This window comes from Chelonia mydas, chromosome 7, assembly GCF_015237465.2.
Source record: "Chelonia mydas isolate rCheMyd1 chromosome 7, rCheMyd1.pri.v2, whole genome shotgun sequence".
In the NCBI taxonomy this organism is placed as follows: domain Eukaryota; kingdom Metazoa; phylum Chordata; order Testudines; family Cheloniidae; genus Chelonia; species Chelonia mydas.
Window position 1 is genome coordinate 15535056 of NC_057853.1, and position 27226 is coordinate 15562281.

The 27226-nt window shown below is 42.2% G+C and overlaps 1 long non-coding RNA gene across 3 annotated transcripts in view; it reads left to right on the forward strand.

The window, feature by feature from the left end:
• The window catches only part of LOC122466667, a 128616-nt gene that overhangs the window by 33147 nt on the left and 68243 nt on the right, over positions 1-27226 (forward strand). The window contains exon 4 of one of the 3 annotated variants that reach the window (XR_006292372.1): positions 13695-14477. The exons of 1 other annotated variant lie outside the window; for it this stretch is intronic. This is a non-coding gene — a long non-coding RNA (uncharacterized LOC122466667). Of the gene's footprint in view, positions 1-13149; positions 13675-13694; positions 14478-27226 lie in introns of those variants that run through there. One more of the 3 variants, XR_006292371.1, reaches the window with a different exon arrangement.

The window sequence follows — 27226 nt, forward strand, 5'->3', positions numbered from 1 at the left end:
GAGATCAGTGCAATTAACTTATGCCACCTCTGTAGTTTGATATATCAAAGACAAAATCTATAGTACTGTAAAATCAGTCAGGAAATTTCACACTCTGCTTCATAAACACACTGTGTACAATGTATAAATGTCAATTTCTCATTCAACTACTGTTGAAATACAGTGTTGGCCTGATAATGCTGTATATAAATGGAGACATAGTCATTAAAGTTTAACTGGCACTACAGTGCATTATCAAATTAATTGAGCTGAGGTGTTTCTCAGGAAACAAAGATATAATTAACTTTTCCCACATCAGTTTTAATGGTTTAAAATAAAAGTAAAATCCTTACATGTGTTAAGTAATTGTTCCTTGTTCTGCTTTCTTATCTAAAAATGGGAAGTTATTCTCCACACACAGCTTTGTCATGTCTTTCATTTTGCTGTTTTATGAGGCTGGTCCAAAGGCCCACTGAAGTTAATGGGAAAACTCCCACTGGCTCCAGTAAGATTTGCGTCAAGCCCTGTATTTGCAGTAGCCTCCCACTCTCCATGCACTTTCCCTCTCCTCTGTACAACCCTTTTAGGGCCAAATTCAGCCCTGGTGCAATTCCACTAACTTCACTGAGTTAGTGTGATGAATTTGGCCTTTCACAAAGCCATAGTCTGGTGCTCCTCCTCATGGTCTCTGTTCCCCATCTGCTGCTTTGTGGTTTAAACTACTGTCCCATGACTTATTTTTGTCAGTTGTAATGTCCTTTGTAAAGGACGCTGTATGCTTTTGGGGCTCTGTATATCATGATAATGTCCAACACTGTACCGCAGTGATCAGTCCTTAGGTGGGGAAAAAAACTCTGAAGCAGACAACAGCCAAAACCTAGGGAACATCTGATAGCATCTGATCACGAAGTTGGTTTCTGAAGCACGAAGCAGAGCATTCTACATGCAGCAGGAGAACTGAAATTATGCTCGGGACCTGAGCATCCTCTCTTCTTGACATCTCCATAGTTTTTATCACTCCACTGGGGATGATGATGCTCAGCACCTCATAGATCACAGACTGAATTATACTTTAACAATCTCTGTTGCCAACGTTTACAATATTTGGTGTGGATTTTTTCCTCCTTTAAGCCCCAACACCTGAAGTGAAGTGATTACAGGAGAATATCTGCTTTTTCTGTTTTTTTTTCTAGCCCTCCTTGTTGTGTAGAAAATCTTGAAAATGTGACCTGAATGTAACCTGAAAGAACCACCACCAAATGTATAATTTTTTAAAAATTCTAATGATTTCTAAGTCATGATTTTTTGTGGGGGCGGCCTGGCTCATGATTTTACTACTCTAGTTGTTGAGAGACCCAGGTTCAATTCCCTGCTCTTCCACAGACTTCCTGTGTGACTTGGGCCAAGTCACTTAGTCCCTCTGTGCTTCTGTTTCCCATCTGTAAAATGGAGATAATAACGCTTCACCTCACCAGCGTGTTATGAAGATAAATTCACTAGTGCCACAAGCACTTTGAGATCTACTGATGAGAAGCACTAGGTGGTATTATGACTATTATTATTTTTGAAAACTTGGGGTTGGCAATTGGTTTTTCAGGTCAACAGAGGCCATCACCAACCAGTAGTGTTCTGTTGCTGAAAATTAACTTCATCTGCTCATCTACTCCATCAGAACTTGTTGTACTTAACACGCACAGATGCTTTGGCACTGCCAGGCAAGTGAGGTGGTTTTTTGTTTTGTTTTTAAAAAAGGCAAGCTTTAATCTGATCTAGTTTCCAGTGGGTACTATAGTGCCTCACATTTAATTTGAATTTAATGCTTCAGGTAATAATTTTCCTATTGGATACAGTAAGCTGGACAGTGTTGAGTGTCTAAGTCCTAAAGCAACTGTTCAAGTACTCCTGACAGGATGTTCATGTACCTGGAGGGTACTGATGAATGGAATATTCCTCTTTAAGTGATGTTTTCATATTACAAAATTCTTAGGATCTGAGTCAGATCAGACCTTAAATAATATCTCCTTCTGGCCTCCTCTCATGGCCACTTTTAAAAATTTCTGCAGTGAAAGAAAACTGAATGGTTGCATGATGTGTAATGTGATCTGAAGTCTAGAAAATAGAAATAAAGAGGTGTGATTAAAGCATATAAAGCCCACATGTTGGGCTCAATCCAAGGCCCATTTCAATCAGGAGAGACACAACCTTTGACTTCTTTGGGTTTTGGATCAGGTTCATCGGCCCCAGTCCTCCCCAGGGCTCCACTTGAGCAGCAATTGTGCCTGCGTGGATTCCTGTGAACTTACAACAGGCCTTCAGGTGGTCACAGGGCCCTGCCTGCATGGAGCTCACTGCAAGATGAGGACCTTGGTATATCCTTAGTATTAATTAGAGCTCACATGTAGTGAGAAATGAAGGGTGCTGAGGACCTCTGAAGGTTTTGACAAACTATGCTGAACTTGGATGGTGGCTTTTCACCAAGTAAACATAATGTAAACATCTGTTGAAAACTTCTCAGTGGGGCTTCTGCTTGGCAACTGCTTCTTCTGCAGCTGAGATTAAATAAATGACAAAGTGATGCTAGTGTGGACAACTAAAGGGGGAAGTTGTACCAGGGCACAGTATAAGCAGAGAAAGCAGCTGGGATGAGGCAGGCCTTCTGGTAGTGCCTAAACACCTGTAAGTCTCTCAAAGGCTCATCTCCCTGTTTGGCTGCCCCATATCTGATTTCCCTGTTTTCCATGTACTGTCTCTAAACAAAAAGAAAAGGAGTACTTGTGGCACCTTAGAAACTAACACATTTAGTTGAGCATAAGCTTTCGTGAGCTACAGCTCACTTCATCGGATGCATTCAGTGGAAAATACAGTGGGGAGATTTATATACATAGAGACATGAAACAATGGGTGTTACCATACACACTGTAACGAGAGTGATCACTTAAGGTGAGCCATTACCAGCTGGAGAGCGGGGCTGGGGGGGGGACAGAACCTTTTGTAGTGATAATCAAGGTGGGCCATTTCCAGCAGTTGACAAGAACGTCTGAGGAACAGTGGGTGGTGGGGGTGCGGGAATAAACAAGGGGAAATAGTTTTACTTTGTGTAATGACCCATCCACTCCCAGTCTCTATTCAAGCCTAAGTTAATTGTATCCAGTTTGCAAATACAAATTTGCACTGACTGGCTGTGTGACCCTAGGCATGTCACTTAATCTCTCTGCTTTTCTTTCACTTACTGCCCATTGTCAGACCAGTCTATTCAGACTAAGTTCTTCAGGGCAGGGACAGTCTCTCAGTATGTGTTTCAGTCCCATTGCACTAGGCACTGTACAGTCTCAATTGGGGTCTTTAGGCATTAGTGTAACAATAATTAATAACAAGGTGCAGAAAACCATAAATCAGGCCCTGTGTTGTTAAAACTTTTAATAAAGATTGAATATTAAGACGAGGGAATATAAAAATTATTCTTAAAATAAGAATCAGTTATGCCAGGGAATGAAAACAGGCTTCTTGAATTTGCCCGCCTCGTGGTTACATTAATATGGAGCATTAATCATTTGGGAGGAAAAAATTAGTTCACCTGAGCTGATCTCGAAGTTGAGCTGGAAAGTTGGGCAACTAATCATTCTGCAAACTTTCTTTCAGAGTGATCATTTTCCTGAACAATTGGCTGCCGGGCACTGGTTAGTCATGAGAACTACAGAAGCTGGCTTATGCTTCTATACACGTAACATTGATGAGAGTGTGTGGGTTTTTTGGGGTGTGTGTATGTGATTTTTTTTTTTCATGTGTGTTTTACCTTAGGCATGGTCTACACTAGAAAAATTAGGTCAGTTTAACTACATCAGTCAGTGGTGTGAAAAATTCACCCCCCCCCCCCAAACAATGTAGTTAAGCCGATCTAAATCCCCACGTAGACTGGGCTAGATTAATGGAAGAATTCTTCAATTGAACTAGCTATCACCTCTCGGGAAAGTAGATTACCTGAGCTGATGGGAGAACCCCTCCCGTCAGCATAGGTCAGTGGTTTTCAACTTTTTTTTCATTTGTGGACCCCTAAAAAATTTTGAATGGAGATGCGGATCCTTTTGGAAATTTTAGACCTAGTCTGCAGACGCCTGGGGGTCTGCGGACCACAGGCTGAAAACCACTGGCATAGGTAGGTTCTACACTGAAGCGCTACAACGGCACAGCTGTAGTGGCTCGGTTGTGCCATTGTAGTTTTAAGTGGGGACAGCCTTTAAAAATATCACATGTGCCCTGGTTTTGCTGGCGGATTCGGTGAGGTCTCTGAGATGCATACTGGAAGCTCTCTGACTCCTTAACTGAAGGATGTGGCTGTCAAATCTGAAACAAAGATGAACTTTCTTTCCAAATTTTTTACTCCAAAGTCTAATAAATCCCCAAACTTTTTACCTCGCGCTTCTAAACATTTCCAATAACTGCAGCTCCATTGTACAATCTGTATCAGATTTTGTTAATAGCAATTTAAAAGTATATCTAAAGAACTGTTTTCAAATAGTTCTGTTGCCAAGATTAACATGAAAACACTTAAAGTGGTCCATTCTCTTGTAGGAAAGCTGTAATATATTAAGGCAAGCACTGGGGTCTGAGGGAAACATTCCCTGTCTATATTCCAGGTGGCATCGTTTCCAGTAAGGATTTTTTTTAAAAATTTTATTTATTTATTTAAATGAAAGCAAGCTTTGGTGGCTACTGCCACGAATCAGAATAATAGTGTTAGCAGTAAACAGTTTTAATTTATACAGGTGACATTTAAAATGCAATTAAGATAATTGCTGGAAGTAAGGAAGTCTCTGTTGGTTTAGGGAACCTTTCCAGTTTCTATGGAAATTGTTTAAAATCAAATGAGGAGCTCAGTGAAGGAGCTTATGTTTTGGCAAACTTAGCTAGAGTTAGACCTTCCATGGAGCCAGAGAACTTGCTTAATCTAAATGATTGGTGACAGTGCACTAAGCTATTTGACATGTCTAGAAAATACTATGGTAAAGCTTATATTTTAGCAAGGGACCATTCAAATCAGGTGAAAAAATTTCTTGTGATTTTATAAATACTGGGCCAAACTTAGACTCTGATTCTGCGGACTTGTATGTGCCTAAACATGCTTTACTCTTTCGAATTGGGCCACTGCAGTAAACTTAAGCATATGTATAGCTTGCAAGATTGGGGTTTTGCTTTAAATCCCTGTGTGTGGATTGGTCCCACTATATTTCTAGTATGGCATATATGGTGGAATTTTATTTTAATTGTAACCCCTTTGGGGTTTAAAAAGCACGGCCCCTTTAAATCTTTTTCCTAACAGGGGAGCAGTGAGAAAAAGGAGGGAAACTTCAGGGTGTGGCCCTGGAGCCCAGGAAAAAGAAGGGCTGCAGCCCACAGGCCCTCACAAAGTAAAGCAGCAGAAAACCTGCCTGAAGCCTGGGAAAGAGAGGGCAGTCAGTCAGGGACACCCCAGGACAGAAGCCAGAAGGAGCACTTGTGTCAGGGAGCCATCGCCCAAAAAGAACAGGCCAAAGCTGGACCCAGGATAACTGCTGCCCAAAGCTGCACGGGGCTGTGAGTACTGGGGCTTGTAACTCTGCATTAAAAATAAGAAGAAAGGCTGCTAGCTAGTTAAGTGGGGAGGTGGTTGCTCTGTGTGGCTTTGCAGAGAGCGGCAAAAACGGGCACTGGGGGGTTTGTTGGGAAAAGTTCACTGATGCCAAAGACGACCAGAAGCACCCAACAAGACTGAATTGAAACTTTGCTTAGGACTCCTGAACTCTGTGTGCAGACACATTGCTCGATATCTGCCCTTTCAGACTGTGCTACCACTGGGCCTGTGGGGCCTTGGCTTAAATGCAACCCTGTCCTACTGCTCCCCCTGTATTTCCCCTTGTTGTTTTTCTCGTCTCGTCCCTCTGTAAATAAATATTTCCCTTTCTTATATCCATTGTACTTTTTCTGGGTGTGTGTGTCTGTGTGTGTGTTCACTCTGCGGGGGTTGGAACAGATGCCTCTGGGGTGGAAGGGATTATTCCTGCGTGCATTTTCCCTTGGCCAAAGCTGCCTGCAGAGCAGACTCCGCCTTGGCCCCGGGGGCGCAAAAGTTCCATAGAGATCATCACTTGTCATGACCACATAACTGATTTCTTCAGGGCAGGAACTGACTCTTACTTTGTTTGAAAAGAAAGTCGGAAATTCCTCCAGTTTGATCCTCTCTGCGTGCCATTCAGTTGCAGGTAGACAGTGTTCTAACATGTGGCAGTGCAAGTTACTCTTCATTCATTTGATCTTTAGCTGGCTGTAAGAGAATGACTGACTTCCTGTGGTACGTTAACAATTGGCATAGAGGAACTGCTTCAGGAAAAATGGGCCTAGGTGATGAACAAGCTAAAAAACCAAAAGGAGCTACGTTTTATAATAGCACATATAGTTAGTTACCATAAACAAACCGCACGCTGTGTTTGTGAGGCTTTTTTGCGTATGGAAGACCAGTTGCATGCAGTGTTGTAGCTGTGTCAGTTCCAGGATATTAGAGAGACAACATGGATGAGGCAATGTCTTTTATTGGACCAAATTCAACCACCTTGTGTATATGGAAGAAAAGAACATTTACTGTCAATTATGGTGCTTTTCTTGAATAAAAAAATTAGTAACTAAAATACTTATTAGAACTTGCTCAGTTCTTGCAAGAAAGAGATTTTGTGTACGTAAGATTGGAGGAGTTCCTTCTTTGTGGATTACATCTGAATTGGTCACTCAGATATAATGAACAAATGGGAAATAGCAAAATCCTGTTATAAAAATAGGTTTGGCTATCTTCAAATTAGGATTACTCTGAAACCTGTCAAAATGAACAGTGAAACAGCCGTGTTAGTCTGTATTCGCAAAAAGAAAAGGAGTACTTGTGTCACCTTAGAGACTAACCAATTTATTTGAGCATAAGCTTTTGTGAGCTGCAGCTCACTTCATCGGATGCATACTGTGGAAAATACGAAAGATGTTTTTATACACACAAACCATGAAAAAATGGGTGTTTATCACTACAAAAGGTTTTCTCTCCCCCCACCCTACTCTCCTGCTGGTAATAGCTTATCTAAAGTGATCACTCTCCTTACAATGTGTATGATAATCAAGGTGGGCCATTTCCAGCACAAATCGAGGTTTTCTCCCTCCCTCCCCCAACAAACCTACTCTCCTGTTGGTAATAGCTTATCTAAAGTGATCACTCTCCTTACATTTTAAATCCATAGGATGTTTGGGGAGCGCTGGTACCTTAGTAGGAAGAACTGTAGTTCCAATTGGACAACGTTTTAAAAATATCTTTGTATTTCCCAACTAACAGCAAGCGAGAATAAAATCAATGTTCTTTACAAATCTAGTGCTGTACATATCCACGTCCATATTAAACATTTAGGGCAACATTATCAGACCTTAGTGCTTAAAGTAAGGCATCTAAATCGATACCATTTTAGGCATTGAAATAAGTGGCCTGATTCTCAAAGGTAGTCAGGATTATCTAGTGGTTAGACCACTGGACTGACACTCTGGATTTCATGCTCACCCATAGACTTCCTATGTGAACTTGGCCAAGTTACTTAATGTACCCTGTGTCTCTATACCTTTATCTGTACAATGGAGACAATTCGAGCCATGTGCTGATTCAAAATTTGTATCAGCATCCGATCCACAATCTGCAAACATGGTCTGTGGATATCCACAGATTTACAGGGCTCTAGGGATAGTGCTTCCTTCCTTTGCAGAGGTGTTGTGAGGGTATAATCCATGGATGATTGTGAGATGCTCAGATACTACAGCAGTGGGGACTACATAAGTTCCACAGAGAGGGGTATAAGCACCAGTAGCTCTCATTTATGGATGTGGGTGCTTAGCTCCTTGAAAATCGGGCCACTTTGTTTGGGTGAAATAGGGAATTAGGTGGCCAACTTTGAAAATGTTGGCCTTGATATGTATAAAACCAGCCAATTTACAAAAAGAAAAGGGGAGCAGTAAAGGGATTTAACTGTATGTATTTGAACCAAAGTAGAAAAAAGTGGCAACCTTAACTGCTGTTTTCAAAACAACCCTAAATATGCTTATGTTGCTTCTACACTCCCACATGGCGAACGATCAACCTTAGGTGGTGGACTAGATAGCCAGTTAGGGTCTGCTGAAGGCAGAAACTTTGAAACTGAGTGGTAAATGAGGTCCTGCTCCTGCTTCACTATGCCAGAGTGAGCCTGAAGTGAATAGCCCCCTCTGAGCCTATTGAGTCTCTTTTAGATGGTAGAGAACCAGTGCAGTGAAGAGGCAGCTTCTTCCCCATAGTGCTGCAGGGTATCTCAGCTCCACCGGCTCACAGTTGCTCCCACGTGTGAGCTACTGTTCTGCAATAGGCAACCCTACTGCTGAGCCAGCCAGTTTCCTTAGTTTATTTCCTGTTTATATTTAAAACAGCTGTCTTTCCCATTTTAAAAACTGATCATGTTAATCAAGGGCTAATGAAGTTATCTCTTGTCCAGAGGCAGTATCTCCAACTCTATCAATGTTACTTCAGATTTTATCGTAGTTTACATTATTTAATATGCTTTTGATTGCTCTACATTGAACTGTTCCAAAGCAATTATTTCCTCAATGTATGTGAACACTACTGGATAAAGTACTAGAGGGGAAATCTAACGTTTTCATTTGATTTATAATGTGTTGCTCCAGTATTTACACCTTAGAATCTTGTTTGCTCCTTCAACTTTATCTTCCTTTACTCAAGCTCTCATTTAGCTGAAGGCTTTGGGGATTTTTGGACGATAATTATCTGAACCTATTTAATTTAGCTGATATTCATTCCTCTTTGTTCTTTGCCTCCAGGTTTATTATTTCTCTATACTGAGCCATTTGCCCAGTTAGAAATGATATGATCTTTTTGTTTTCTGTCTGAATGGTTCATTAGCCTGTGTGGGTGTGCATGTGTAATATGCCTTTGTGTCTATAAATCTGTCAGGCTGCTCATAAAACTATGATTTGGCTGGAAAAAATTGACAAAAATGCATGTGACCATAAACATTGAATATACTGTAGATAAATGTATATAGATCACAATCTATTTGATCCATGTATGCAGTTCTCTACCAACCATATGTCACACACACACAAATCACCTGCCTGTATGTACTGGGCCAGATTCTCAGCTGATGTGAATCAGTGAAGCCAGAGTGATTAACACCGGCTGAGAATCTGGACTGTTCTTGAATAAAATCCTGTTTACAAATAATTGCTAATACATTATCAGATGCATTTATAAATATAGCTGCTCCATTGGCTGGCAGTACCATGGAAACAAAGAAGACGTGAGGCAATATCTGGTTTCCAAAGAGATACACTGCAGTATCTATTGAACTGCCATGAACAGCTGAAATACTGTAGCTTCTTTTTTGGCTACTATTCATTGGGCCAATATTGCTATATATTGCTTAGCACTCTCGGTACATGCTCTCTGATGCTGACCTTATATTAGAGGATAATATATTGATGTTGATTAGAATTCATTTTTAATTATCCCCCTTTTTATGTTTTTAAAGTGGTTTTGGTCAACTATTTTGTGGTTACACTTTAGGTTAAGGTTCCATTTATAATGGGCTAATAAATTAATTGCTATAGTTTTGTTAAAGATTTCAACAGGTTAGTAGGTTACTTATAAAGTCTGTAATACCTTCCACTGGTGTGCTTATAGCCATCTATAATACATATTATTCATGTCTGTAACATGTTTAACATCTATTTTTTATTAACTCTTTATAAATAGCACCTTAATATAAAGTCTGACCAATTTCTCTATCTAGCTTATGGAGGGACCTGTGCTGAGCCCCATGGACAAGGTGTAATCTTCTATGAACTGATACAAATGTAATATCAGTGTAGAGTGTGCAAATAGCATTCTTGTCCTATCTTTCAGTCAGAGACATTCAGTGCAGGCTCCATAAAAAAATATGGAACAATGCAGTGGAGAGAGATACTCCTTAGATGAGCCGCAACAATATTCTCGGCATTTACAGAATGTTAACACTTTGCTTTAAAATCGCAGAATATATGAAAAATTGATGCTATTGGATGTTCTCCTATAAAGTCACAGAATAGAAAAAGACTGGCATGGGATTCTTCAAAAACTTTCCCTTCTTTCTTGTTTTCTTCCCCTCTCCCACACATTCTTAAACCATAGCAGCATCTCAATGAATTAGATAAACCAGAGTATTACATCTGCCATGTAGGGAAATTAAGCACCATTTGTTCTACAGAATAAGTGTGCCTCTCCGAAAGCATTCCCCGAAAGAGTGGGTTACAAACTTTTCTAAGGGAACAAAGACCACTCTTTTGGGTAGACTATTTCAGGGTGCTTGGAGAAGTGCTCTGTAGTAATAGCACTCTGTCCTAGAATAAAAAACACTTCAATTTTCCTTTAGTGACAATAGGAATTGCATCAGAACTGCCACCACTTTCTTTATCTCTGGGCTGTGAAGAAGATGCTCAGCTGGTTACCTACTAATGTGTATATTCGGGACTCTTTATACAAGCAAAACTCCTAGTGAACTCTGCTGGGAGTTCAAAATAGGAGGCAGTAGGGGTTTGAACAGTTCAGGAATGCCTGATCAAACTCTGTGGTATCTTTCTAATCAATCCAGACACAATAGTCCTGTCATCTCCCGCTGTAACACCCAGAGTGGAGACCTTATCTTTTGTGGCTCTGAGTTGGGAGCTCAAGTGTTGGAACATCTGGTCAATAAAAGTCAGTTCCTTTCAAGGAGTCGAATAACTGTCATCAATTCATGGCTTTTCACAATCATAGCAGAACTCTTTTGAAGCTTACATCTTCAGGCACAGAATTAAAGGAAGTCGCTTCCAGTGCAGTTGCAACTCAGGTTGTCACTGGGAATTGTTCTAGGACAGACTGCCTATTACTATGTGTATTTGCCAGTGTGGAGGTGATCAAGAGAAATGCCAGGTTAAAGATAAGCTGCTTGTAGTGTCTGTCTGACCTCACGCTAAAAAGAAGAAGAAAAAAAAAGTTGGCGACAAAAACCCAAAATTTATGGATAAAATGTTTGTCAAAATGTGTACAAAAGTCAGGGAGTAGGGCTATGACACTTTGGGGTTCAATCCAGACCAGGAAGAGATTGTGTTACCATCTGCCCTGCAACCCTGGGTGCCTTAAATGCTATGCTGTTGTGATTCACAGCCGGACACCAACAGATAGAATACAAGCATGCAGGTCGCACCCTGACTTTCACTGCGCAGTTACCTTTTGCAGAGTGATCCCAGAATCCTCCCAGTTCCTCATTTCTCCAAAGTTATTTGCCCTGTACTGTCAAGCCCTCTTGCTGAACACTTATAGAAGTTAAGTTTTCTGCTCCTTTAAAGAGATAGTAAACAGTAGCTCATTAATTTAACTATGGTTTGACAGACAAAATATTTCAATCACAGCACTGTGTTGGTTTATAGTAAAACAAGTTTATTAAACAAAAAGTCATTGGTTTCAGTGATACCACATGTAAGGAGTAAAGATAGAATTGGTTACAAACAAACCAAGTAAAATCCTGCTTCTAAAGTCTAAAATTTAACTTCAGCAAGTTACAATATTTTAGGGTTCCCAACTTTCTACTTGCACAAAACCAAACACCCTTGCCCCGCCCCTCCTCTGAGGCTCCATCTCCTCTCCCTCTGTCGCTCGCTCTCCCCACCCTCCCTCACTCACTCATTTTTACAGGGCTGGCTCAGGGGGTTGGAGTATGGTAGGAGGTGAGGGCTCAGGGTGTGGGCTCTGGGATGGGGCCAGAAATGAGTTTAGGGTGCAGGAGGGGGCTCCAGGATGAGGCAGTGGGTTGGGATGCAGGAGCGGGTAAGAGCTCTGTCTGGGGGTGCAGGCTCTGAGGTGAGGCCAGGGATGAAGGGTTTGGGGTGCAGGAGAGGACTGGGGGTGGAGCCGAGGGATTCGGAGTATGGGAAGGGGGCTCTGGGCTGGGGGTGTGGCCAGAAATGAGGGGTTCAGGGTGAAGGAAGGGGTTCTGGCCTGGGGCTGGGTGCTGGGGTGTGTGTGGGGTGTGTCTGAGGGCTCTGGCTGAGGGTGCAAGCTCTGGTGTGTGGCTGGAGATGAGAGATTTGCGGTGCAGGAGGGTGCTCTGGGCTGGGACCGAAGGGTTTGGAGGGGAATCAGGGCTCAGGCAGGGGTATGGGCACGGGGTGGTGGTAGGGCTCTGGCTGGGGATGCGTGCTCTGGGATGGGGTTGGGGATGAGAGGTTTGGGGTATAGGAGGATACTCCGGGCTGGGACCGAGGGGTTTGGAGTGCAGGAGGGGGATCAGGGTTGGGGCAGGGGGTTGGGGTGCAGGAGGGGATCAGGGGTGCAGGCTCCGGGCGGTGCTTACCTCAAGCAGCTCCCAGAAGCAGCGGCATGTTCCCCCTCCGGCTCCTACACGGAGGCGTGGCCAGGTGGCTCTGCATGCTGCCCTGCCTGCAGATGCCACACCTGCAGCTCCCATTGGCTGTGGGTCCTGGCCAATGGGAGCTGCAGAGCTGTGCTTGGGGTGGGTGCATTGTGTGGAGCCCCGGCTGCTCCCATGTGTAGGAGCTGGGTTGGGGGGACGTGCCACTGCTTCCAGGAGCCATGCAGAGCCATGGCAAACAGGGAGCTTTAGCCCTGCTGCACCACTGACAGGACTTTTAACAGCCCGGTCAGCAGCGCTGACTGGTGCCACCAGTGTCCCTTTTCAACTGGGCGTTCTGGTCGAAAATTGGATACCTGGCATCCGTACAATCTTTGCTTAAGCAGGCTTGTCACCTATATTCAGGTCCCAGAGACTTCAAACCCCTTGGCTGAAGGATCCACTTTCCTCAGATGTACAAGAACTCTGGACTCTTGTATCTGGCCAGTGATGGAAAACTATGGGGTTCTTTTCCCTTTCTTTTCATAATCCAGTAAACCTTTGAAATGTAATCTTTGAAAAAGAGGCCCCAAACTTCTCTTTCCTGCTGGACTGTAGACACCATGCTGTCGTCCCAAAGTTCATTGACCCAAATTCAAGAGGCAGGAAGTCTTCCTGGGGGTGCAGTCTCCATCTCCCTTTCCCCACTTTCTCTCCAGATGGCTTTGTTTATCTTGCATGTAAATGTGCTCTTCTTTGACAGGACCAGGATGTGGGTGGTCTGAACCAGTGCTTGGAGCAGGAGTCCAGCTGGGACAGATACCAGGAGATCAGAATCAGGAAGCACTCCTAAATAGTGGAAACCCAGTTGTGTAGTGTGATATCCTGTACCCTATGTGACACCCTGTACTGCATATTCACCACTTTTATATGCTTGTGATATATTTTGTACAAAGGATCCCTTGTGAGGTATCCTTTAAAATGCATAATCTACTGAACATCATTGTCCTGTTAAAATGTGTGTATCAACATTGTATATGGAGCTGAGATTTTACTATACGTTTTGTTACTGAAATATGTTGTAATTCTGGGGAACACTCACAGACTAGCTCCACAGAGACAACCATGGACTGACCATAGGTATTATAAAACTATTAACACTGAAGCAAACATTTGCCAGCAGGGGAGACTGAAAATAAAGAATTTATTTGTCATCTCTGAGATGGCTCAAAGACAGTTAAACATCTTTCAGGTGAAATGTAAAATCTCTCATACACAGGGGACTGTTTTGTCTGTACCCAATTACAGGTAATCCTCAAAGAGAGAAAAAGGTATAAAAATGGAGAACTCACAACACACAAATTACCTCTTTCCCCCCCATCTCGGCTCACGGTAGCAACAATGCTTGAAAGAATAAAGGAAGCTTTTGGAATCAGGGCAAAGGATCCTAGCTGCAAGGCGTTCCATTGAGCACAGACTGTTGTAAGCTGTTGGGTGAGGAAAAAAACCTTTTTGTTTTTGTTTTTCTTGTTTTTCAAGATCACTTAGCTTGGGAAAGTTTAAGAATTAGCTTGCATGTTTATCTTTTAATTAGTTTTGTAACCAATTCTGACTTTTAGGCCAGACCACTTATAATCACTTAAAATGTATCTCTCTAGTTAATGATCTTGCTTTATTGGTTTATCTAAACCAGTGTGTTTGATTGAAGTGTTTGGGAAATGTCTACTCAGGTCAACAGGGCTGGTGCGTATTCAAAGTCCTATCACTTTCCAACCTGGTGCGTATTCATTATCCATTGTTGGATTGATGGACTTATTATGAGCATGTATGGTCCAGTGGGCTACTGAACAGTACAAGATGCATATTTCTGGGGGGTAAGGCTGGGACTGAGGGATGTGCAAGTGTCACCCTGTATCTATTCATGGATGGCTCAGTGAGCATTCATGTATTCAGCTGGGAGTGACTCTACATGCTAGTGGCTGTGAGTGACTAGAGCTTGGAGGGGTTGCTGTTCTGACAGTAAAGCAGTATAAAAGGCATCCCAGTTCAGGTTGCACCCTGGGGAATGTCACACATAGACAACTTCTTGCTCCTGAGCTCATTTTAAATAGAAGCAGGGAACCAATCAGGACCCCCGGAGTTCTGCCAGTCAGATCCCAGGACTGGAGTCCGCTATCCGAGCTCAGCTTCAAGTTCTGACATCTATCAGTGGGTCACTGGTAGAAGCTTAGAACTTACTTGTGCCTAAGAGCCTGCTGGATCAGGGTTCAAGACTTGTGGTCTCTGACAGCCTTTTACTTTGCTCACACCTGGACTAACTTACATTAGAGACACATTAAAGCAGGCGGAACCTTATTCTTTTGACTAGAACAGACATGGCTTAAGCACTGCTTGCCAAATACATTTTAAGAGCCTATTTGCAGCACATATCTAGACAATCCTTTTGGGTTTCCCATACGTATATCACAGATCAATAGTATTCTCGTGTGATGTATTGCATGCCACCTTTTGGGTATATATCATGACAACAATGTATTTGGGTACGCGGAGTATGTCAGGCCTGAATAAGAGCTGCTGACCCAGAGTAGTGAACCACCAATGGGCCTCTGTGTCACAGGGGCATTTATGAGTGCTTATTCTAGAAGCTATCCGTCTGTGAAAGGTGTGAGTTGCCGGATTAAGAATCGTAACCTCATTTGTCAATATTAAGTTTCTGAATTCAATGTGACTGGCACCAGCTAATGCATGTGGGGTCAGAGGTGTGTCTGTCCTATATGAAACCAACTCATCTTTTTTTTTTTTTTATGCTACTGGCTCCATAAGTACTAGGCAGTCATCTAGTTTATTGTTCTGTTTGTTTCAGCTGGCATGGAATGGCCATTGCAAGATTATGTAAGGATTAATAACCAAATTATTATTGCAGAAGCATTTAAAAAACGGAACCAAGATCACGGACCCCATTGGTGCTAGGTGCTGTACAAATGCCCAGGAGGACTCAGTTCTTGCTTACAGGCTAATTTTTGATGCATGTAAGAACCAAAGGAAAACCAGAGGAGCCCAGAAAGGATGGAAAGTGATAGGACTTTGAGACACCTGTGTCACAGATTTAGCTTGTTATAATAACTGATATATTTGAAAGATGTATGCAGTGTTGTTCTAGCTGAATTGGTCCCAGAATGTTAGAGAGAAGGTGGGTGAGGTTATTTTTTATTGGACCAACTTCTGTTGGTGAGACAGATGAGCATATCTGTTTCCCCAACAGAAGTTGGTCCAATAAAAAAATATTCTCACCTATCTCCTCTCCCTAATATTTGACAGATGATATTCAACTAATGCTAGCAACTTTAATTGGGGTGATTACTTTCCTCTCCACAAACACCATTATACAAATACTTTTTGTTTTTTCCTGCTTCAGGCTAAATGAACATTTTAAAAAAAAATTTTTTTTTAAGCTTGGAAATAATGACTTCATGTTCTGGCTGTGCAATATAGATTATATGTCGAATTTCATCAGCCTGCCTAGAGATGCCTGAGATAATTACAGTGGGAAATTCAATTTCTTAGCCTAGATTGAGAGAGGATTATACTGCCAAGTTCACAATGGGACTCTGGCTGTCATTACAGAAATAAAAGAACACTTGATCTACCTGCTGGGGCTGTTTTATGTGGGCCTGAAGCTAGCGGTTTTGTTTTTCGTTTTTACTTTTGTGAAACAGCCAAGGCAAATGCTATAATGCTTTGGCTTTTTAAAATAATACACTTTGAGGGAAAATCTAAATCTTTCTTTAACCAAAGCAACTGAGCAGCATCAAACAAGTGTAAATGAAAGACTCAAAGTGGCAAGCTGTGGAGTGTGTGTGTGTGTTTTGATAGCTATGTATATTTGCATGTTAGCACTTATCAGATTTTTTTCCCCCTCCTGGATTCCTGTCTCTTCCTTTTCCGGCCAGATTCTGGTATCTTTATTCATGTTGGGAAGCACTTTAGACCACGAGAGATTCCATTGATTTCACTAGGGTAAGGAACTTCTCAGCATGACTAAGGCTGGCAAGATTTTAACTCCTTTTGCTCTCAGTACTACCTCACTTGGCAAGTAATCCCATTGGTTTCAAAGGGGAAACTTACTGTGAGAGAGGTTGGCAGAATCTGGTCCCATGGGAGGCAGAGTCCAGCCCTTTGTAAACGGTCAAAAATGAAAATCAACAAGATCTCCATTTGTGAGAATTCTACACAACAGCTAAGTCTCCAAATCTGTATTGACTTGTGTTTTTTAAAGTGCCTCATCCTTAGTTCTTACTCTAGCCTCTCTCCTACTTTCCATATGGAGTTTCCTTAGTTTATCCAAAGACCTGGCTCCTACCCTGGGCTAATGGTGAGTATGAACTTGTAATTTCTCAGAGCATTAAACACAAGAGTAAACTGTTCAAACTGGTGGGTATGTAGGATTAACCCCAGATGTTCAGCCAATATCAATTCCTATGTGTTGCATCAAATATCTATTATTCATTCCACATTTTATGGTTAATGTTGCACCCCATGGAACGCCTCTGTCCTTTTATGTTCTGCCATTGAGCTAAATTTTCAAAAGTTACTATGATTTTTGAGGTCCTAAATTTTTTGGGTGCCCAATTTGAGACACCGTAAAGGGGAGTGGCTTTCAGAAAGAGCCTAGAACTTACCCTGTGAGAGTTCAGGGCTGGCTGGATGACAATTCTCTGCATACATGTTTGCAAATCCATGTTTCATTCCTGGTCCCTCCTCTTCCTTCTTCTGTAATTAAGAGTGCAAAAGTAAAGATGCAGAAGAGTCCGTAGATTCTATTAACAAGTGAAGTATCGTTAACAAACCCTAATGTAAGGCAGAATCATAATATGCTATGAAATATAGGTATTTAAATTAATATGACGCTTCTGTAATAAATAAGGGAACATGCCAACTTTCCTTTTTTACATGTTAAAATGCTTCCCTGACATTACCTTTCTTGGTCACATTTTATATTAAGTTTCCACTTTATAAAAAGCTTATAATGGGTTAATGAATGATTAATAAATGGTTAATTATAGAAGCTGTAAGCATGTTATGGACTTGAATGCTGTGTTATAGATATAAACACATCAGAAGTAATTATGGAGGTCTCTAAGCCATGATTATGAGCAATTGGTTGGATGCTACAACCATCTATAAGCAAAGGTGAACTTTGGAACACTGAGCTTTGGAGCTACTTTCTAAGACCTACCCCTTTAGGGGAGTTATCTTTAAATACTACCTGGAATTATACACCTCATTGCTCATTTTGACACCCTCGCCCCCCCCCCCCAAAAAAAAAAAAAAAAAAAACCCATAAAGGAAAAACTTTATAGAGAATTAATTGTTAGGAATGTGATGGTCAATACAGCCATTTCTGGGGTAAGATGCAACAACTGTTTAACAACACATACCAACAATACACAGATGTTGAGAACAGAAAGTGAAGAAGAATATAATATCCAATTGCAACTGCAGGGGATTTAGATAGGCAGATTATAATTCCACAGCTGGAATGTGTCCAGAACAGAGAGGTTAACTCCCTTACTCCTCCAATAACTGCCAGGGGAGCTCTAATGGCCACAAATTGTCAAGACCTCAATTTTACACATCATCTATATAAATAGAGTGTAAAACTAATTTAATTAAGGAAAGGATTATATCTCATGTCTTGAGCTCATCTCCAGGTCATCTTGCTGTTATCCCTTTTGATCACATTACGAATTTAAAATATGAAATAAATTAACTCTAAATTCTATAGAAAGGGTCAAGCTTGCTTTTGCAAAAGAATGTAATAGAATGATCTTAAGGACAAGTAAAACTGTTGCAAGAGACTGGTAAGTGGATGGTTACCAACCTATCTCTTCAGAAATTTTTTGCTGGCCCTTTAGCACTACCACACTTACATAAGGTTTGCATGATCTGGACACTGTCCCTTTTGAGGAACTCCTTTACAATTGTTGTAACATCTTAAAGACATAGTTCTTTTAAGTCTTTTTGATCCAGTTGTCTTACAGTGGCCAACTTCCTCTAGGCCAGATCATCAGCGGCTGCAGGTCTGCATAGCTCCATGAAGTTGGGAGAGTTATGCTGATTTACATCAGCTAAGGAGCTGAGTCTCTGTTCAGCTGGGTAGGGGATAGATGCTTGATCCAGTTTTGCTAAATTATACCTATTCCTATACTTATTCCTAAGTGCTCCTTCTTTGCAGAAATCCAAGCATTCTTGGAAATTTACTGCTAATGTGAGAAAGGGAGACTTGAATTTTGAACTTGTCATACGCTGATGGGTAATCAGAAGGTCAGGTGTCAGTTGTGGTTATTCTATATGCCAAATCATATTTGTAAATGTTAACATCCAGACTGATGCACAGCATTTAGCCTGATTCACCACTGGGTCATTCCACCATTTTGGGCTGACAAATGTGTTAGGCATTTCATATTTTCTAATTTTCCTGCCATGTGTTTATTTTGTAACGATATGATAATCATTAGGCCCAAGTTCTGCAGTCCTTAGTTGAAGCTGCTTTTGAACTTGATAATCTGAGTATGAACTGCAGAACTTGGCTCCCAGTAACTGGCTGGCACAGTTTACCATAAATAAAACACATGGGGTGAAATCCTGGCTCCATTGAAATCAATGGGAGTTTTGCCAATGACTTCAATGGAGCCAGAATTTCATCTGATATGTTTGTCTTTTAACTTCATTTTTGAGCCTGATTCTTAATGCCTTGCACTCTGGATTCTCATTTACATCTGGGCAAAGTGAGTGTGAAAATAACATTTTCATCTGCAAAAAGAAAAGGAGGACTTGTGGCACTTTAGAGACTAACAAATTTATTTGAGCATAAGCTCACTTCATTGGATGTATTCAGTGGAAAATACAGTGGGGAGATTAATATACACAGAGAACATGAAACAATGGGTGTTACCATACACACTGTAATGACAGTGATCAGGTAAGGTGAGCTATTACAAGCAGGAGAGCGGGGGTGGGGGGGAAGAAAACCTTTTGTAGTGATAATCAAGGTGGGCCATTTCCAGCAGTTGACAAGAATGTCTGAGGAACAGCGGGGGGGTGGGGGGAAAAAACATGGGGAAATAGTTTTACTTTGTGTAATGACCCATCCACTCCCAGTCTTTATTCAAGCCTGAGGAAACTACAATACATCGGTGATCTCCCTGAAAACACCATCCTGGCCACTATGGATGTAGAAGCCCTCTACACCAACATTCCACACAAAGATGGACTACAAGCCATCAGGAACAGTATCCCCGATGATGTCATGGCAAACCTGGTGGCTGGACTTTGTCCTCACCCACAACTATTTCACATTTGTGGACAATGTATACCTTCAAATCGGTGGCACTGCTATGGGTACCCGCATGGCCCCACAGTATGCCAACATTTTTATGGCTGACTTAGAACAACGCTTCCTCAGTTCTCATCTCCTAATGCCCCTACTCTACTTGCGCAACATTGATGACATCTTCTTCATCTGGACCCATGGAAAAGAAGCCCTTGAGGAATTCCACCATGATTTCAACAATTTCCATCCCACCATCAACCTCAGCCTGGATTAGTCCACGCAAGAGATCCACTTCCTGGACACTACGGTGCTAATAAGCGATGGTCACATAAACACCACCCTATACCGGAAACCTACTGACCGCTATGCCTACCTATATGCCTCCAGCTTTCATCCAGACCATACCACACGATCCATTGTCTACAGCCAAGCTCTGTGACACAACCGCATTTGCTCCAACCCCTCAGACAGAGACAAACACCTACAAGATCTCTATCAAGCATTCTTACAACTACAATACCCACCTGCTGAAGTGAAGAAACAGATTGACAGAGCCAGAAGAGTACCCAGAAGTCACCTATTACAGGACAGGCCCAACAAAGAAAATAACAGAACGCCACTAGCCATCACCTTCAGCCCCCAACTAAAACCTCTCCAACGCATCATCAAGGATCTACAACCTATCCTGAAGAACGACCCATTGCTCTCACAGAACTTGGGAGACAGGCCAGTCCTTGCTTACAGACAGCCGCCCAACCTGAAGCAAATACTCACCAGCAACCGCACACCACCACTAACCCAGGAACCTATCCTTGCAACAAAGCCTGTTGCCAACTGTGTCCACATATCTATTCAGGGGACACCATCCTAGGGCCTAATCACATCAGTCACACTATCAGAGGCTCGTTCACCTGCACATCTACCAATGTGATATATGCCATCATGTGCCAGCAATGCCCCTCTGCCATGTACATTGGCCAAACTGGACAATCTCTATGTAAAAGAATAAATGGACACAAATCAGACATCAAGAATTATGACATTCAAAAACCAGTCGGAGAACACTTCAATCTCTCTGGTCACTCGATTACAGACCTAAAAGTGGCAATTCTTCAACAAAAAAAACTTCAGAAACTTCAGAGTCAGACACAGACTCCAACGAGAGACTTCTGAATTGGAATTAATTTGCAAACTGGATACAATTAACTTGGGCTTGAATAAAGATTAGGCGTGGATGTGTCATCACACAAAGGAAAACTATTTCCCCATGTTTATTCCCTCCCCACTCAGATATTGTGGTGATGGACAGCTGTAAAAAAATGCTTAGATAGCGAGGTTTATCCTTGTTGTTTTATACTAGGAGAAATAGTTATAACAGGGAGTCAGGAGGTCTGCCATGAAGTTGCTCTGTATACTTCAGTTTATCCATCTGAAAAGTGGGCATACAATTACTTACCTGATTTACAGGGCCATTTAACTGTAAAGCACTTTGAGAAAAAGTATTAGAGCAAAAATATTATTATGTGCACTTCTGTTGTCTTTTGACCATTCTCAGAAGGTAAACAAATTCCAGAGCAGGCATATTTTAATAGTATATTGTATGCACTACAGGACAAAGGAAAATTTGTTACTTTGTAATCCAATAGAGAGAAGAAACTGTTTAGATCAAGACGTGGCACTGACATGGCACTGATTTCTGAGAGTCTTAACTCGATCTGCTGGGCCCAATTTCCATGCAGTACTGAGCACCCATACCTCCAGTTGAAGTTCAAGGGAGCTGCAGGTGCTCAGAACTTCTGAAAACTAGGCCCACGATGGCTCAAGGTGAACATCTTAGGCATTGGTTTTAGTGGCAGAACTTTCTCTGCCATGATAGAGTTGGAGAGCCAAGTTTATTAATAATCTTACTTAACTCCAGATTACAAACCCGTTAATCACAGTGGTGAACAGTTACTCCCATGATCAGTCAGACTACTGGTGTAAATAACTGTTTACCAATGACAGGTTTCAGAGTAGCAGCCGTGTTAGTCTGTATCCGCAAAAAGAAAAGGAGGACTTGTGGCACCTTAGAGACTAACCAATTTATTTGAGCATAAGGATGCATCCGATGAAGTGAGCTGTAGCTCACAAAAGCTTAGGCTCAGATAAATTGGTTAGCCTCTAAGGTGCCACAAGTCCTCCTTTTCTGTTTACCAATGTGAGTGAGGGATTCAAAATCTGGCCCTTAAATATGTACGATATCATTATGAAAAATAATTGGTCAGAGACTGTTTTCCCAGTAGCTCATGGAAGATACTTATCATTGTTAAGGGAATATTAGTACATGAATCTGTGGGTCAGTTTAAAAAAATTCTACCCCATCATATCAATAAAGGCTGTAACTAAGGAAACCTTTGACAAAACAGAGGTGGGGAGTGAATTAATTAGCCAGGCATTCTGATGCTTCAATAGCAAGGAAACACTATAAATAGCAATAGTAATAAAACACTGTGGTTTTAATGATGGTACTTAGCAATCTGCTATATAGTCAATGGCTTTAATTACAGCACAGTTGTAGTTAGAAGTATTGTCATAAGGAGGGTAGTTACAATGCATGATGCTACAAGAATATACAGTTTTGGCTGGTGTATTCTTAGTCACACAACGCATGCTAATGGGAAACAGAGACAGGGTGGGCGAGGTAATATCTATTCTAGGACCAACTTCTGTTGGTGAGAGAGACCAGCTGTGGCGCTTACACAGAGCTCTTCAGCTTCTTTCTCTCAAGTCTTAACTTGTTAGAAGTCTTCATGAGACTTATGACTTCTTTTGGTTTGTACAACAACCCCATATGACTTCAATGGGGTGGCAAGTCAGAAAGTGTTTGTTTGGTCTAGACAGTGATGGGAAGGTATAGAGAAATCCACCATCGACTTCAAATTGAGGCATCACCCATGAATAATTTATGAGCAAAAAGCTCAATTTGCATTGCTGCATTAGAGCTAAAGTGTAACAATCACTGAGAAGGCTGAGAATAAAGAACTTCCAGCCGCAAGCAGCTTAACCTGAACTGACCTGTTGAGTTCCATTGATTCCTAAACTGGTTTAATATGGAACTCGGGTATTTGGCTAACGTTCTCGTAACTGTTTAAGGAAGGTTAAAACAGTTATATCTAAGAAAAAACCCAAGCTTATCGTGGGGATATGTTCCATAAAAGATTGTCCCTTTTGTCCATGACATGGACCTATTGTTCCAGGACATCATCCCCAGTAATAGACCACATGTAAAAAGGGTTAATTTGTGAACTCCATGGTTAAACAAGCCTCCTTGGAAACAAATTACTTTTAAGTTGCTTTTTACAAAGCTTTACACAAAGGGCTCTTCCCCCCCCCCCCCCACCTTTTTACTCAGAGGTATTTGCTGAAAGATTCAGGCTGAGCGATCAGCACCTACTCCTTTGATAGGTAAAAGCAGGTTGGACTACTAACGTACTTGTCTACCTGTCATATCTGAAAGGCAAGTGACTTTATGATTAAAGACTTTTGTTGTTTAAACTGTTACATCTTTTTATTTAATAAAGTTTGTATTATTTCTATTAGCATAAAAGCGGCTAATATTCCTTTTAGATTAATCAAAAATGTCCTTACTTCTACAGTTCCTTCTGTAACCAATGTTGTTATATATGGTCAACCTATAGGAGAGACCACCTTTATTAGGCAATTGTTGGAACCCTGATAGCTGACACCCCAAATTATGCACAAAGCAGAACACTTCTGCGCCGCCTTTATAAACAAAAGGATCATCTGAGTATTGTCACTCTGTTTACTGGTCTTCTGCATAATATCTGTGGTATTCACGTGGCCACGATTTACCAAGTATTCCACTGGTAATGATCTGCCCCCTTTGTAGCCAGGCAGATTCTGGTAGTGAAGATCAGGCTTATTTAATTAAAGAGCAGCAGGTTATGGGACGAACCCTAGGGGGTTATAAATTTCCCAATCCTACATCCTGGACCTGAGCAATGCAACTTTTTCTGGGTCAGCTTCCAACCTGAATTGTGATGTTTCTCTGGGAGCTGCGGGCAGCCGTGCCTGTGACAGTCAATGTAAACCAACTGTCTTGTGGCCTGCCAGCTGTCTTGCAGCCTGCCAGGAGTACCCTGACAGGCCACGGGCTGTCCATGGGCCACATGTTGACCACCACTGCTCTAGAGATTCAGGCCACACCTTTACATCACCAAGAGGGGACAAGAAAAGCACTCTAATTAATGTCCACCCACATGTTAATATAAATGATGTAAAGTTATTTCAGTAAAACCTGTACAATAGTATGTTTACATTACACCTACTCTGCCTTCTCTACCTTTAAAATGGCTAGAGGGTTGTAGACAATCTATGGTGCTCCCTGTCTCTGGGTATTGAGTGGATTTGTGTCCTGAGCACGCGGCCACTAGGAGCTGCAGGCGGCTGTGCCTGCGGCCGGTCAATGTAAACAAACTGTCTTGTGGCCCGCCAGCAGATTACCCTGATGGGCTGCAGGTTGCCCACCACTGCTCTAGAGGGAAGGAGCTCTCTGCTGCCATCTTAGTGAACCAGGGGAAGAGACCAAATAAGACCTTATTTGCATATTTTGTTATGCACAATCCTAGTGTGAAAATTTTGGTAGTTTTTGTTTCAGATTTTGGTGTATGGGTAATGAAATGTTGTTATCCTAATCTGTGTGAAAAAATGGGCAATAGAACTGAACTTAATATATGCCCTGAATGAAAAGTCCCCATAATGGAAGCCTCAGTCTTGCATGGCTGGCTAAGGAGACACCATATCAACAAGAGAAAACATAGAGGTGGCAGCAAGAAGTCTCTTGACAGAAGCCAGGCAGCATGTGTGGAGTGGAGATGTACCTGCCCACAGGTATTCCTGGATTCTGGGACTTAACTAACCACTGACATCAAACTGTGAGTGGGGTGCAATGGAAGGAAAATGGTGAAAGTTGTGTGTTGAAGTGATATGTGTCTGTCAGATGTTCATACTAGGAGGTGGGGAAACTGAGGCAAAGAACTACTTCTGAACATAGTCTGGGGTGGGTGTTTTACTTATTATTCATATAAACATATGGATGGTTTATTGTTGATATATTTTTCCGGATTAATGCTCTGTTCCCTTTCCCCTTAACTAACTTTCTTTGCTTCTTTTGACTCCGTGCTTGTGAGAGGGAAGCAATGCCTGCTAAGTAGGCCCAGGGGAGGTATTTTATTTTTACCGGATTTCTGGGTAGGGACTTGAGCCTGTGGTGTTTGTGAATTTTAAGAAGAACGCCTCCACCTTTGAACCTGAAACTTTTAGCTGCTAACACCATGTAGCTTGCTTTCTAATGCATGATTTGTCCCTACGAAATAGTTTGATCCCAACAAGGCCTCTGGGTTGTAATTCTGGGAAGTTTTTAGCTTGTCTGTCATAGTAGGCTTTGACCTTCACATGTGTTTCTTCCTTTTTGTGTGTTATTCCTTCCACCATTGCCAGTGGTAGTAATACTGGGTCTATAGGCACAGTGAAAATCGGAGAGTTTTGTGAATTGGTGTGTGTGATCAAGCAATGAGATAATGCATCACAAAATGCACTCTGGAGTGGTATCATAAATAATTTTAAACTACTTTTATCAAATTAACCTCCTAAACTGGTAAGTGTGCTGAAATATACTTTGTACAGTAATGAAATCTTATTACTTCACTCACTAATTCCCTCTGCTATTAAATACTTGCTGAGAAGTGGGGAGAGACTGTTAGGATTTATCTGTGAATTATAGGGTGTGCAGATTATCGGAGTGCTCATTAGCAAGTGTACCACTGTGTAATATTTCTTTTCTACTTAAGTAAACAGGGACAAAAATGGTGTCACCATAACAGAGTACATTTTCTGATGCATTGTCTTTGTCTCTGGTGGCTTGATCACTCACTCTGTCATTTACAAAACTCTGTAATTTTTAGTGTGTCTCCCAGTAGTTAGTGTAACTCAGCAAGGCTTAGCTGTGTACTTATTTGGGTCTTGTACATGAACTTAACTTGTTTTTATGTCAGCGAAATCTTATAGTGAATCCTGATTAGACAAAGAAATGTGTCATTACCAATTTTTCCACAACAATGGAGTGTACATCTTATGCTCCTCTAAGTGCAATGGTTGCTGTGCAAAGTAGTAGTAGATGACTTTTTAATCTAGCCGAAAAAACAGGGCCGGCTCTAGGATTTTTGCTGCCCCAAGCAAAATATTTTTTGGCCGCTCCGCCCCTTCCCAACCCCTTCCCCAAATCCCCGGCCCTGCCTCTTCCTCCGGGCGTGCCACATTTCCCACCCAGCTCATCTCTGCTCCACCTGCTCCCCTGAACATGCCGCTGCTCCGCTTCTCCCCCATCTTTCTCAGGCGAGGGAGAGGCAGCGCGTTCAGGGGAGCAGGCGGAGTGGAGGTGGGGGGGGAAGTGCAGTAAGTAATGGGGGGGGGGTAGAGGAACCGCTCCCCACTCCACCACCACCACCTCCCCCGAGCGTGCCGCCGCTCGACTTCTCCTCCCTCCTTCCCAGGCTTGCCCCACAAAACAGCTGTTTCCCGTGCGGCAAGCCTGGGAGGGAGGGGGGAGAAGCGGAGCGGTAGCGGTGCGCTCAGGGGAGCCGGCGGCGGCGGAGCAGAGGCGGAGCTGGGGCTGTGGGGACACTTTCCTCGGGGCTGCATGGCTGGCGCCGGACTGCCGCCCCTAGAAATGTGCCACCCCAAGCACCTGCTTGTTTTGCTGGTGCCTAGAGCCGGCCCTGCAAAAAGGGCACAGCGAGATCCGGTGGCTGGAAGCTGAACCTACACAAATTCAGACTAGAAATAAGGCACTTTTTAAAACAGTGCGGCTAATTAATCATTGGAATAGTTTACCGAGGGACGTGGTAAATTCTCCCTTATTTGAAGTCTTCAAATCAAGAATGGATGTTTTCTAAAGACATGTTGTAGGCCAAATAGAAATTATGGGCTTGAGGCAGAAATAACTGGGTGAGGTTCTTTGGCCTGCTTTATGTAGGAGGTCAACCTAGAGGACCATAGTGGTCCCTTCTGGCCATAAAATCTATGAAAAAGGCAACATATACCAGCAGTTATCACACAGTGAAATCTGAGATGCAGTTTGGGGCCCCATCCTGCATCAACTCCCATTTAAAGTGGATTGTGCCCTTCTTGTATATTAAAAGGATAGAGGAAAACTGTGTGGTACCTGCTGGCAAATGCTGACATCTTAAGGGGTGACTATTTTAACTTTTCACAGAACCCGAGTGCTGGATTATGACTTGGATTTCATATTTGAACAAGGAGGTAAGAGGGGGTAAAGGGCCCGTCCTTGCATCCCTGTGTGGATTATATGGACTTTGGGTCTGGATGCAAAGGGTGAAATAGACCTTGCACTCAGAATGGGTGGGGATAGGTAGAGAAAAGGCAGAAACTGGGCTCAGCTCTCCTAACCACTGGCCAGCACAGGTGAGGCAGTACCAGGAGGGAGGTG